Source organism: Scylla paramamosain, chromosome 31 (assembly GCF_035594125.1).
Source record: "Scylla paramamosain isolate STU-SP2022 chromosome 31, ASM3559412v1, whole genome shotgun sequence".
NCBI lineage: Eukaryota > Metazoa > Arthropoda > Malacostraca > Decapoda > Portunidae > Scylla > Scylla paramamosain.
Window position 1 is genome coordinate 9,621,317 of NC_087181.1, and position 15,317 is coordinate 9,636,633.

Below are 15,317 nucleotides of genomic sequence, written 5' to 3' on the forward strand. Positions count from 1 at the left end.
CTCTTCCGTGTAGTAGTAGTAGTAGTAGTAGTAGTAGTAGTAGTAGTAGTAGTGGTAGCAGGTAGTAGTAGTAGTAGTAGTAGTAGTAGTAGTAGTAGTAGTAGTAGTAGTAGTAGTAATAGTAGAACTAGCACTAGCACTGTTTATGATATTGCTGTTGTTATTATAGATATCGAACATCAAAGAGAACATCGGGACGAGAAATCTGTTAAAAGACGCAATACAGCAAACCAGCTGAAGTAGTAGTGTGTGTTTCAAAGGTGTGTGTACAAGTGTGTATAACATTAATGACACGAAGGCTTAACACTCGCCAGTTCTAAGGGTCCTACGTAGACTAATCAATTTGCAATACACTCTTCCATAAACCATTTGTCCAAGTTTATATATATATATATATATATATATATATATATATATATATATATATATATATATATATATATATATATATATATATATATATATATATATAATATATATATATATATATATATATATATATATATATATATATATATATATATATATATATATATATATATATATATATATATATATATATATATATATATATATATTTCATGCCTAACGTGAGGCTATTTTGGATTTCTGTACGTAAAACACTTGCATTGCGCGGCTCTTTCTCAGTCTTCTTGAACGTTGTGTTATTGGAAGCTAAGATCAAAGGTAACAGTACAATTACTGTATATTCTTATTGTGAGTGAGAGAGAGAGAGAGAGAGAGAGAGAGAGAGAGAGAGAGAGGAGAGAGAGAGAGAGAGAGAGAGAGAGAGTGTGTGTGTGTGTGTGTGTGTGTTTATTGCAAATATTCCCCGTAAAAATAGACTTGCACAACATATTAGATTATAACCGAAAGCCTTGTGATTAAAGTGTGCTGTTTTCCTAATGGCGCCTGCAGCTATCTGTCAGATACACCACTGGAGGGATGACTAAGCCGGGCAAGATAATGTGGCCCACAAGAAAGCAAGATGCGGCGTCGCTCCCTGGTGCTGCATCAGGACTAGGCGAGGCCAGGTGAGCCACAGTCTCATCTGAACACATAAAAGGAAAAACTTCGATATTCATGAAAACTCGGGTGCTGGAAGACGGAAAGAGGGACAGGTAAAATGAGAGGTTAAAGCCCAAAGAGAGAACATGAAAGCAGCTGAAGGATATACTCGTAATTGCGTTCCCTGTTTCCCCAGAGGCAGTAGCGTTGCCGCGGCCACGCAGAAATATGGGCGCGCTCTTTGTGTTTTCCGGTCTGAAGCCATCAGTCTGGCCTTTTTTTGGCAGATTCATGGTATTTTACTACCGTGTTGTTCCGTGACTCCCTTCTTCCTCCCCAGCACGGAACACGAGCACGAGGCGCGGACCTGAACCTTGTCGTTATATAGTCTCTTTGGATGCGATTGTCTTATGCCTGCTTAGAGCGACATGAGCTGAGGAGGAAGAGGGTGTATTGGGGACGGAGAGGAAGATTATTAAAGAATATGAGAAACATATTGAGAGGGTATCGAATTAGCAGAAATGAGAAAAGAAAAGAGGACAAGGGTAATGAATCGCAGGAGATGAATCATACCAAGAACGCTATGTGGCAGCCACATTAAGAAATAATTGAAAATGGTTATATAGGAATACTGTGACCTAGAGTTCAACGTTTACGTGACAAGTTGTTATTAGATCTATTGTTTAATAGTCTTGATCCGGCACGTTTATCTAAGCTAACTCTCCTTCACTGTCTGTTTTTGTAGCTTCCCTTATTATTACCGTAACTCTTCTTTTACTTCCCAACCAGTCATTTCCTTCTCATGGTCATCAATGTTGCTCAATTATGTCATTCATTCTTTTATTTTTTATTTATTTATTTATTTATTTTTTTTTTTTCCCACGGTAACCCCTTCCCTCGCCGCTATAAATTCATCCGTACCTTAAATGGCTTCGTTTATTCCTTCCTTCATTCTTTCCGTTAATTTTTTTAGCACAATATTCAATTTCCTTAACAAATCTCTTCATATGACATTTTTTTCCCTTTCCCCTCTCCCCTTCATAAGCGTCATCCTCCAATAGTGGCGCCAAGATGAGATTAATCGGCGTCATTTATCGCCGCCTACCCGTGACGGAAGGTGAAGCGTGCTGTCAGGCAAGTGTGGCGGAGAGACGGCAACCCTGCCCAGAATTCTGGCTGTATTGTTGGTTAGAGAGAGAGAGAGAGAGAGAGAGAGAGAGAGAGAGAGAGAGAGAGAGAGAGAGAGAGAGAGAGAGAAAGAGCGCTTCTTCGACTATCAAAACTCAATAACAAGACAACCGATTTCAGTCCACAGGGGAGCACAAACACACACACACACACACACACACACACACACACACACACACACACACATACACACACACACACACACAGTCAATACCTTACAAATTAAAGGCATATGTTCCAGTAACGTGAGTTAGGTCGCTAGAAGAACATTACTCGCGAGCAGAGTATCATTACAATTGCAGGTTCTCTTCATGTAATGACATTCAAATCCCCGTGCGATCTTTTCTCAGATGGCGGAAAAAGGAAACGAAGAGAAAAGGAAAATTGATGAAGAGAGAGGGTGTGGGAGCTTGTGAATGAAGAAGACGACAACGAAAGAGGAAGGAAAGAAAACTGGATTAGAAAGATATTCACAACATAAGAGCAAGAGGAAGCGGGGAAGATGAGATGGATGCAGGTAGAGTGAAATAAAGGCGCATTTTCATAGCTGGGAGGAGATTGTAGGAAAGTGTGCTTAGGAGTGTCTTTATCGCTAACGAGAGAGAGAGAGAGAGAGAGAGAGAGAGAGAGAGAGAGAGAGAGAGAGAGAGAGAGAGAGAGAGAGAGAGATATAAAGAGAAGGGGGGAGGGGGGGAGCGACAGATATCCAGGTTAAACTGCAATGGATACAAGAAAAAGAAGGAACGAAAGCAGGGGTAGAAAAGAGAGGCGAATAGAAGAGTGAAAACCAAGGGCCATAATGATCTTGTCTTTCTTTTTCTTTCAATTTTATTATCTATCTTTTTATTTATTTATTTATTTTCTATTTATTTGTTTTATAAATGCTCACATACTATAAAGTAGGGTTCAGTAACACTCTTTGGCTCGCGAACGATGAACTGCGAGTTATGAGTTTCATTCTGGTTCAAGGCAGTTTGTCAGTGTGAAGGGTAACGCTTTTCCCTAACCCTCGTCTGCAGTATCTGTTGAATCAATGTAACAACAATTTACAATTTCTCTCTCTCTCTCTCTCTCTCTCTCTCTCTCTCTCTCTCTCTCTCTCTCTCTCTCTCTCTCTCTAAAAAAAAGTAATCTGATTTAAATTAGAAAAGAAGAATAGAAAAATATTGAGCCCATCACTCTGACCTCAAAAATTCATAACCAAATCAAAATCCTGATTGTTTTTACTACCGGTTTAGTATTTTCATCTCATCAAAATAAAAATATGAAGTGTTGAAAAAATTACACTGCAACGTTGATATTGGCACAGGTTTTTTTTATGGACATCTCAAATACCAACATTAATATTAAAAAATAAACACTACAAATGTTGCTTTTTCCGTTGTTTCAAGCGTGTGTTTGTGTGTGTGTGTGTGTGTGTGTGTGTGTGTGTGTGTGTGTGTGTGTGTGTGTGTGTGTGTGTGTGTGTGTGTGTGTGTGTGCGTGTGTATGTGTGTTTGTGTGTGTGTGTGATTTTAGCGCTTTGATGGCAATAAAAAGAAAAGAAAAAAAAAAGTGAGATAAGATGGTTTGTATTATTCCAACAAAAGAAATTTGACATTTTTGGGTTACGTATTTTCATTGTGTGTGTGTGTGTGTGTGTGTGTGTGTGTGTGTGTGTGTGTGTGTGTCTGTTTCAGTGCTATCTAAACTAAAAAGAATGTCCGAGATGCTGCATTTGCAAGGATGAGAAAAGGAAAAGCAATAAGAAAGGACCGATAAAGGGACTGAATTTTACGAGTATAATGAAAATAACGAGCATGTGGGATTGTCCTCTCAATCTTTTCCTCCTCTTCGTCTCTAATTTTCTTTTCTCCTTCTCTCCCGCTTTCTTAAATCTTGTTCTCGCACTTTCTTCCCTTCCTCTCTCTCTCTCTCTCTCTCTCTCTCTCTCTCTCTCTCTCTCTCTCTCTCTCTCTCTCTCTCTCTCTCTCTCTCTCTCTCTCTCTCTCTCTCTCTCTCTCTCTCTCTCATTTTTTTTTTTTACCATCACCACAATGATCTCCTCCTCCTCCTCCTCCTCCTCTTGCGTCGCAAATCAAGCGACTAAACACCACCTGTTTATTACTCATTGGTCGCCAGTAGTAGGAAGTATGTTGAAAATTAATACAATGAATGGATGGGATATTTAAGGAAATGTACAATAAAAAAAAATACGGTGAACACTGATGCAGAAAACTTAGGTGATTTAGGAAACAGGAGAAGCAGCGGACGCTTGTCGCTACGGCTACAGTACTCAAGGTGGAAAATAGAAGGGAGAAGAGTGGGCTGTTATAAACCTGCAGCTGATCGTGCCGTCTCTGCCCTTTTCCTTTTGTGTCTCAATAAGATGTAGTGTAGTTGCAGCCTGCACTCCAAAGACAACCTTTCTTACTCTTGACACTACTGTACACTATGTAGACATTGTAAATGTCTACACAAACTTAACATCATAGCTATACTCATGACACTAATTAAATGCTCGTTGTTCCCATCTCAGAGAAGCATTAACATTCCCAGGCCAGGCTGATCTTCGATTACCAATATGATACCACATACATTTTTTTTTTTTTTTTTATTTATTTATTTATTTTTTTTTTATTTAGCTTCTGCGATATTCAAGATCTTAGATAGAACTTCCAATCTCTATCTTGATTCTCGGAATTTCGGTCCATCTGTCATTCCCTGCGACTTTATTTTGATGCGTACTCCTTTCCTGACCAAACTTTTTCATCGCTGTCTATCGACATCCACCTTTTCTTCTATTAGGTTGTTTTCCAAATTTATCATGTTCCCAAGAACGATGACCATTTCATTCCTTCAAACTACTGATCTTTAGTTTTGACTTCCAGTCTTTCTAAAGCCTTAGAGTCTGTCCTCAGCAGTAAGACTATGAAGCGTCTATCTACCAACAACTTCCTTTTCGATCGTCAGTATGGATTCCCTAAAGGATGATCCACTGGCTATCTTCTAACCTTTCTTACTAAAATTTAGCCATTCTTCCTTAGGAATTTTGGTGAAAGCTACGGTATTACGTTCGCCTTAAAGAAAGGTTTCGATAAATATTTAATTTCTGAGCTTCAGTCATTAGGATTCTCTTCATCCATTTGCACCTGCACCTGTGGCCTATGATGAGCCAACCTGCATTTCTCAGTGTCAGTTGCCAGATGTCCAGCTCAGCAGGAATCAAATAGTTTACGTAAAGAAGCCATCCAGCATTTATCTTTCGATCTTTCTGTAATATCTGAATGAGACAGAAACTTGCATTGTTCAGTGCCTCAAAAACATACCTATCCGTTCGACACAATTTTCCAGACAACCTCCATCACTTCTTTATTGATAATTATCGCACTCCTTTAAATATGCGCCTCCATGGTGCAGTGGCTAACGACCCTAGCTTCGAATATGGAAAGGAATAGTCGGCCCACAGCTCCTTCCATTGTGTTGATCGATAAATGGTTTACTTGGAAAACCTATGGAGGATAAACTGTGGAAACTTGAATATAACAGCGGCCCTGTGTCTCTGAGTAAGGGTTCACACGTCACAGGTTCAGAGGCCAATAAAACAGAGATGAGCGCCAAACAGTTTGTGAGGCAGCTTATGGTCCAGTCGGTTAAGGTTTGATCACCGCTCACGTCTGCCTCCCTTACTTATAAGAGGTTGATTGTTCACTGTTTCGTTAAAGAGAACTTAGATTTTCATTCAACCGTGGCATTTATTCCGCCTCTCTAATGCTAAAGTTAAAACCAGTATTTTTATTATTTTGTTTCTTTTTACTGGTAAACCTCCTTCCTACAATTTGAGGGGAAATAAGCAGCAAGGTACCTTAGAAACTATATCGGTCAACTTTTTTTTTGTGTGTGTGTGTGTGTTTTCCTCTCTCTTTTTGGCGCTTTTGTGGGAGTGTGATTATATATATATAAATATATATATATATATATATATATATATATATATATATATATATATATATATATATATATATATATATATATATATATATATATATATATATATATATATATATATATATATCCTTTTCTTTCTTTCCTTCTTTCTTTTTTGTGACCATGACCGGATTCCTCAGTAAAAAAAAAAAAAAAAAAAAAAGAAAAAATGAAAGAAAGAAAACGTATTACAAACAAGCGGCATCAGCATCAAAGTTAACGCAGTATCGTTAAATAAACGCTATTGTATTTCACTGATCCAGGTGAGAAAATCTTCTCTCATTTGTTCCAAACGGTGGAACGACAACAAAGGATAATATATTAGCGCCGCCATCCATATCGATGCCACTCACTAATTAAGTTCGTATCGCCGTTCACTTGACGCCAGATGGTTTTAGGGGTTTCTGTTGTTTTTCATACTAAAAATTTGTCGCATGGAAAAATCCTTTAAATTCATTCATATCAATGGATATACTTGATACTTGACCGAATTACGCTTGTGTCCTCTCGTGGAGGAAGACTGTAGGAAACAGTAGGAAACTGTGTAAAAATTAGCATATCCGTCATTGAGGTCTTCGTGGGTGTCCGCGAGTCTCCTGCAGCAATTCGTGACCTGTGGCGCACGAGAGCTGACACACGTGAGATGGATACGTACTGTGGTGCGGAATTAATACGTAAGAATATTTGAATACACACAGGCACACTCACACACTCTCTCTCTCTCTCTCTCTCTCTCTCTCTCTCTCTCTCTCTCTCTCTCTCTCTCTCTCTCTCTCTCTCTCTCTCTCTCTCTTTAATTGTTGCTTTTCAAGTAAGAAATAGTTTCCCTTTCTTCTTCATCTCAGGGTTCTGTTGCTGTTTCTGATTCATTCACCTCGTAAAGGCCAGAATCTAATACATCAGCTCAGAGTGTTTACAGCTCCGTTAGGAATTCATCGTTAATTTCTTTGCATTATACGCGGGAATGTAATCCACCTTTGTTTTCGCTTGAAAGCAACGAGACAGGCTTTGTACTGCCGAGCCCCTGGTCTGTGTGTGCCTCGGCAGCAAAGTTTCAAGACTCAGCATTACGTCCCGCAGCTCTTTTATGCCACTCGGCTTTGTGACACAGGAAAGGTGTACCGGCAGCTTCCCCCCTCATGGCATTATTATGTGCTACACCGTCATAGCCGCCAATATTACGTTCTGAAACTCCGGTGGTCGTCGGCTCCATGTGTCGGCAGCATGACTCGAGGGACTCCAATGGTGCAGCACATGCTAATGACGCTAATGACGTCAGCGGTGAAGGTGCCTGTACATACTAATGATGGCAGTGGTGAAGGTATCGGTACATACTAATAGTGGCCGTGGTGAAGGTGTCGGTACATACTAATAGTGGCCGTGGTGAAGGTGTCGGTATATACTAATTGTGACAGTGGTGAAGGTGCTGGTACATACTAATTGTGACAGTGGTGAAGGTGCTGGTACATACTAATTGTGACAGTGGTGAAGGTGCTGGTACATACTAATTGTGACAGTAGTGAAGGTGCTGGTACATACTAATGGTGGCAGTGGTGAAGGTGCTGGTACATACTAATGGTGGCAGTGGTGAAGGTGCTGGTACATACTAATGGTGGCAGTGGTGAAGGTGCTGGTACATACTAATGGTGGCAGTGGTGAAGGTGCTGGTACATACTAATGGTGGCAGTGGTGAAGGTGCTGGTACATACTAATGGTGGCAGTGGTGAAGGTGCTGGTACATACTAATGGTGGCAGTGGTGAAGGTGCTGGTACATACTAATGGTGGCAGTGGTGAAGGTGCTGGTACATACTAATGGTGGCAGTGGTGAAGGTGCTGGTACATACTAATGGTGGCAGTGGTGAAGGTGCTGGTACATATTAATAGTGGCAGTGGTGAAGGTGCTGGTACATACTAATGGTGGCAGTGGTGAAGGTGCTGGTACATGCTAATGGCGGCAGCGGTGGGATGGGTACAAGAGTAGGACGGCGCAGCTTTGAAGTTTGCTCTACCTTTTCTTTTCATGCCGTTTTCTTCCCCCGTTCTACTTGGATGCATTCTTTCATAAGTTTTTTTCCTTCTCTTTTACTTGTCCTTCAATCCCTTTCATTTTTTCTTCCATCCTATTTTTGCTTTCTTTCTTTATTCCTGCATTCCTTCTCACTGTTAACCCAGCACCGCGGGCTATCACACTACAGCCTCCCTCCTTAGTGCCACTCTCTCTCTCTCTTCCTGGTCTTCACTTTCTCCTTTCTGTAAATAATGCACACTTTCATTACCTGCCGTCCTGACGTTTGTCACTTGTTTATTTAAGAGAGAACACAAGACCAGTGAAAACAATACACACACACACACACACACACACACACACACACACACACACACACACACACACACACACACACACACACACACACTTAAGTTCTTTTTAGCCTCGAAATCACCTTCATTATGAATTTTCAGCTCTGACCTAAAGGAGAAAGAACCTCCAAAGCTCTACATTTTTTATTCGTTTGCGGCTTGACTGAATTCTTCCAATAACACTTATTAACGTAACGTATTTTTCTCGCTAGGAGCACGAGCACAGTCACGGTAATTCCCATTCGGATGTTCGATATTTTTGTTTATTCATTATACTAGCAGAGAAGCGAAGTCATTCATGATGCACAGGTGATTACATGTTTTCAGTAACACTTGTGTTTTTCTTTCCTTTTGGTTGTTTGTTTACTTCTTTTTTACTATCTTCAACCATTTAATTTTCTCTGGAAGGAAGACATTCTCTCCGTTTGTAATCCAATGTAGCCCACGTCCCTGTTATTGGCCCGGCAGACGAGGGCTTGGGGAACGGTTCCTTTACTGAGCTCAGGAGCGGCATCCAATATAACAAACTTTTACCCCTGAACCTAACGCATTACTTTAGGGCCCAAAGACCCATAAAACATGTGGCATGTAATTGTTTTCCACCTGCAATTCACGTGAGGTAATGAATGTGCCTCACACGTCTGCTGCAGCGCTAGTTAATAGTCTCAACCTATCAGCATGGAAGCACTTGAGTCTACCTTGCCCAGGTGACCACTGCAATGGTAAATTCCCTAAATCCTTCCCCTTTCTACCTTTCCCATGCCTCTGTATTACTTGTCGTCTTCCTCTTTCCTTTAAGGTCATATTACAAGCTTACCTGTCGCTGCCTTCCTTCCATACAAAGTCGATGAAACGTTCCCGATATTTTCTCTTTATCAGCGAAAAGACTACTCAGAACCGCATATTTTTCTTTATTGTCATGAATGATACTGTAGCTTGGCGTTAAAAGGTTTTCTACACAGGAATACTGACTTTATTTTTTTGTGATGTATTTCAGTCACGAAGCAAAGAAACATTGAATGATAAAACATTTTTTACTAGTGAAGTAATAATTATGAATTTTTCATGAAATTGTGAATTTTTTTTTTTTTTTTTTTTTTCATTTTACGAATTACAAGTGAGTAAAATATCTCTTCACGGTGTCTCTCATCCCGTGTACCCGTCACTTTCCTGCAGGAGACGGCTCTCTGAGCGTCCCCTCCTCCGCCCCGCTACACTTGCTCACCAAGGCAATATTTTGAAGCACCGAAGCTCCTCCATCACTGCCTCTTGACACCGTCTCGCGGCGTCAGCATAACTGAATTTTTCATTTTGACTTTTATGTTTATTTCCGTATAGAAATGACACGACGAAATCGTTATAGTGATGGAAATAATCTGAAGGGAAATATTGTAAGACAACTTATGAGCGAGGACAGTTTGATATTGTAATATACTGTATGTGTGTCAACAAGGAAACAAATAGTCGAATGACACTTGATGGAGCTGAGGAACTGAAATACTACACTAAGAAGCAACAGAAAACGTGATCTTTCTATTCTTAAACACGTTATAGTTACATTACACTTATTTACATAATGTGTGACACAGGTGTTCTTTTTTCGTACAAATTACAGCTTTACAGTCTGAAATTTTACCGAATCGTTTCATTATCTGACATACTACTTCATTAGAAATAAAAGTAACATTGGAAGTCGTCCTTGTCCTCCTCCTGCTCCTCCTTATTCTGGCTGTCATTGCCCCCTGCTGCCTATGTAATATTCAGCTCCAGGGACCACCCAGCCCCGTGAGTAGTGGAGAATGGAGGACGATGAATGTTGCTGGTGGTAGTGGTGGTAGTGGTGGTGTAACAACTCTATAGCGGCTCATGCATTGGGGAGAAAGGGGTTTGTGTGATGTTGATGGTGGTGATGGAAGTGTACAGATGCTTTGAATTATACTTTAAAGCAGTCCCACTTACAAAGTTGTCAATACCAACACTAATAACAACAGGAGTAACAACAGCAGCGATCATTCTAGCAGTGGTAAGAATGATTAAAGTATTATTGTTATTAGAGTGGAAGGAGCGATAATAGTAGTAGTAGTAGTAGTAGTAGTAGTAGTAGTAGTAGTAGTAGTAGTAGTAGTAGCAGCAGCAACAGCAACAGCAGCAGCAGCAGCAGTAGTAGCAACAGCAGCAGCAGCAGCAGCAGCAGCAGCAGCAGTAACAGCAGCAGCAGCAGCATTTGTAGTGGTAGTAGTAGTAGTTGTAGTAGTAGTAGCAGTAGTAGTAGTACTTGTAGTTCTTGTATTTGTAGGCAATCAATATTCTTTATTTCGTAATACATATATACACAGAATTGTACACAAGCATCACCCAACAATATAGATAAAAAAAAAATAATAATAATAACGTGGCAAGGTACAGCCAAAAGATAGTACAGAAAATTTCACATCCCACTCACTGTGTACATGTCATATTCAAAAACTAATAAAAGCATATGATAAAGTCTTTCACACACACACACACACACACACACACACACACACACACACACACACACACACACACACACTTGCAGCACCAGCGGGTACAATTTGTGGCCATAAAAGACGCAAGGGTACACCTGTCTTGCCTTTGAGTCCATTCTGTTAGGGGCCTCAAAATATCAAGGCATGTATGTATGTATGTATGTATGTAGTTTCATGTACTTATGTGTCAATGGTGTCGAGTGAGTGTGAGACGTTGTGGTAGGTGGGAGGATGCTGTGACTGTTGAGGTAGGATTGTGTTTGTAAGTGAGGAGAAGAGGGCGGCGAGTTAAGGAAGAGATGCCAGATGGGATAGCCGGGAGAAAACAACAGACACTTAGAAAGATAACCGTGCAGAAAACAATTAAAATAAAGTAAAATAAACGATACATGTAGCGACGAGAATCTCACTCTTGGCAATAGAAAAAGAAAAATCGTGTTTCCCTTTTATCATTTTCTCTTTCTCTTCGTTTCACTTCAAAGATTTTCCATTACGCACCCCAATGAATATTTAATGAAAGACCAACACAAGTTACATCAAACAAACACGTTAAAGGCGCCGTCTTCGGGTCGCTCCAAGCTAATGACGACTCTTTATAAAGCGTCCACATACACCTGCTGCTGGTTTTTCATCCTTCCAAGACACATCGCCCTTCCCTCGCCTTCTGGAAACTCTCTCCCTTCCCTCGCCTTCTGGAAACTCGCTCCCTTCTCTCTCCTCTCATCTTCAGCTTCCCTTCCCTTCCTGGCGCAACACAAACCATACTTCTGCTTTTCTTCTTCCTTCTCATCACTTCCTCGTTTTTGTAAGCCCCTTCACTAGTCCTTCTCTCTCTCTCTCTCTCTCTCTCTCTCTCTCTCTCTCTCTCTCTCTCTCTCTCTCTCTCTCTCTCTCTATCTATCTATCTATCTATCTATCTATCTATCTATCTATCTATCTATCTATCTATCTATCTATCTTTTCTCTTTTCCAAACAACTTTCTTTTCTCATTTTCCCATTCCCCTTCCATTCAGACCTTTCCCAAATCCTTCCCCGACACATCCTGCCTTCATTTTCCCAGCACCGGCCCCCTTACAACTCTAAGACCGCTGACTTAATACAGGCATGTTTACTCTCTCCTTCTCACCTATTCACGCAGCTGGCCTGGACGGAGCGCGCCTTTAACTCTTGCTTATTCGTTTTTACGCCGCAGCACCAGCTCGTGTGTGTGTGTGTGTGTGTGTGTGTGTGTGTGTGTGTGTGTGATTTTTTCCTGTTCTCCGTCAAACGTGCGTGAATGTTTGCCTCCTCACCTCACCGTCACACCTAAGTAAAATAATGGCAGGAGTAAATAACTGTCTGCGTGATCTTTGTAAAGTGTAGAATTGAAATTAGATCATAATCAATGGTTTCAGAGAGAAAGAGAGAGAGAGAGAGAGAGAGAGAGAGAGAGAGAGAGAGAGAGAGAGAGAGAGAGAGTGAGTGAGTGGGTGTGTGTGTGTGCGCGTGCGTGCGTGTGTGAGTAAGTGTGTGTGTGTGTGTGTGTGTGTGTGTGTGTGTGTGTGTGTGTGTGAGTGAGTGGGTGTGTGTGTGCGCGTGCGTGCGTGTGTGTGAGTAAGTGTGTGTGTGTGTGTGTGTGTGTGTGTGTGTGTGTGTGTGTGTGTTTATTATAAGTAACGTGATGCTGACTTTTATTAATCTTGACTTTGTTTCTGTTGCAGGTGGGTGTGAGTCATCAGAGCACAGTACGACTTTTCACCACCTTTACTGGTTTGTACCCATAACTTCTTTACAACACCTGAAGCTTGCACAGGTGAATGTAGAAACCACCTTTTCTCACATGGACAGAGGAGAATACGGGAAAATAACAGGAGATTCCACTGGTCTGCAGTTGACGATGAAAGTCAATAAGCATTAACCCTTTGGCTGCAATGAATGAGAGAAAATGTTACGTTGCAGGTTAAAAGTATGATTACAAAGGGCATAATTAATAGCAAATAGAGTGAATAGTAGAGTAGCTAAAATTTTGAGACAGCTACTGTTTTACGTTGGATTTGTAAACTATCTAAGGTTACACAAGTAATAATATGTTGTAATATGTTATGAAGAGTGATGGTAGTACGATAATAGTGGTAGTATATTTTTAATTGTTAACATGCTTCACTTCATTGAACTCTTAACAATAAATCCGCAATACATGTATATGAAAGTTATTTTGTTATTTATGTGTCCGAGTCGTTGTTACTGCATTTAGCACATTGAGCGTGGCTTTGCACCAATAGTCCGTTACTTTGTGGGTGCATTTGTGGAGGTGTTGGTCGCTCAGCCGCTGGGACATGTGTGTGTGTGTGTGTGTGTGTGTGTGTGTGTGTCATTGGGCAGATGGGTTGTTGTTGTGTGTGTGTGTGTGTGTGTGTGTGTGTGTGTGTGTGTGTGTGTGTGTGTGTGAGTGGGCGGGTGGGTTGGTAAGTGTGGATGTGAGTGAGTGAGAGTGTGTGTGGTTGACAGAGGAGGAGCGAAGGGACGGTAGGCTCGGGGATCATGATGGTAATGCACTGAATAGAGAGAGAGAGAGAGAGAGAGAGAGAGAGAGAGAGAGATTTTATATTCCTTTCAAAGCCACACGCCTTTATTTTATCGCATTTTCCATTAGTTCTTCTTTTTCTTTGGTGATGTATTCGCTTACTGCTTTTATTAATCGAGGAAAGCAACAAAGTATAGACATGTCCTCCTATCATAGGAGTGTATTATGCAGGAGAGCAGTGTATCAGATTACATGGACAATATATATTATATGAAGTTATTCTTGTGGTACATGGATGATTGTCTGTGTGTGTGTGTGTGTGTGTGTGTGTGTGTGTGTGTGTGTGTGTGTGTGTGTGTGTGTGTGTGTGTGTGTGTGTGTGTGTGTGTGTGTGTGTGTGTGTGTGTGTGTGTGTGTGTGTGTGTGTGTGGCACACATACTTGTATCACGTCAATATTTCTTTTTTATTTGTTTCACACAAACACAAATTCACACACAAACACACACACCCTTCACTCAAAATTTCAAAATTATCATGGCGACCCCTACACCAGCCTCGGAATTTGGTATTGTTCAATGCCTCAAAAATTCAATTCCTCCATCTATCATCTCGACATAACCTTCCAGACAACTATCCCCTCTTCTTCAATGACACTCAACTGTCCCCCCTCTTCTACAATGAACATCCTTGGTCTGTAACTTTCCTTATAATCTGAACTGAAAACTTCACATCTTATCTCTAGCTAAAACAGCTTCTATGAAGTTAGGTTTTCTGAGACGTCTCCGCCAGTTTTTCTCACCTCCCATCTGCTAACTCTGTGTAAGCGCCTTATCCGTCCATGTATGGAGTATGCTTCACATGTCTGGTGGGGTTCCACTCATACCGCTCTTCTAGACAGGGTGGAATCAAAAGCTTTTCGTCTTATCAACTCCTCTTCTCTAACTGACTGTCTTCAGCCTCGTTCAGGGAGTGCTGTGAACTTATCATTAAACCCAGCTGTGACCTCAATGAACGTTTTCCTTTGTGTCTCACAACACAAGGGGGCAGTCACAGTCTGCCCTCTAAAGACAACTATCTTCCTCCACACAAAACTACAAGCACCTAATAACACACACACCCTTCACTCAAAATTTTTAAAATCATCATTGCCACTCCTACACCAGCCTCGGAGTCTCCATCTGGGGAGGGGACCATAAATGTCCCCAGGTCGGACTGCCTTTCTGTCGACGACCCTAATTGTCTTGACACCTCCCCCCCCCCTTCAACTTTTTCTTCAGTAAATTCTGCAACATTCGCGGTCTAAGATCTAATTTTCAATCTGTAGAACCACCTCTCGTCTTCTAAACCTTATCTTCTTTTCTTCACTGAAACTCAGGTGTCTGAGGCAACTGACAGTAGCCCCGTTTCTGTTCCCTCCTACTTTCTCTATCCTCATTTTCGATCCAAAGGTGGATGCTGCGTTTATGTGCGCATGTGTTTATCTGCTCTCGTGCCCACGCTCTTGAATCTTCCGTGTTTTCCCCCGTCTGGCTACGACTACAGAGTCACTCTCAAACTAGATTTATCTGTGCTGTATACCTCTCACTTAACTCCTCTGACTATAAGAAATTCTTTGACTATTTAACTTCCAAAGTGGAGCACATTCTGACTCTCTTCCCTTTTGCAGAGATCTCAATTCTTGGAGACTTCAATCTTCACCACCAGCTTTGGCTTTCCTCTCCCTTCACTGACCATCTTGGTGAATTAGCCTTCAACTTTGCTATCCTCCACGACCTAGAGCA

General features: G+C 41.0%; 1 long non-coding RNA gene across 1 annotated transcript in view; it reads left to right on the forward strand.

Moving 5' to 3' along the window:
• The window catches only part of LOC135116306 (uncharacterized), an 82,009-nt gene extending 68,809 nt beyond the window's left edge, over positions 1 to 13,200 (forward strand). Inside the window, exon 2 of the long non-coding RNA XR_010276237.1 lies at positions 12,733 to 13,200. This is a non-coding gene — a long non-coding RNA (uncharacterized LOC135116306). The remainder of the gene's footprint in view (positions 1 to 12,732) is intronic.
• Positions 13,201 to 15,317: the final 2,117 nt, after the last annotated feature.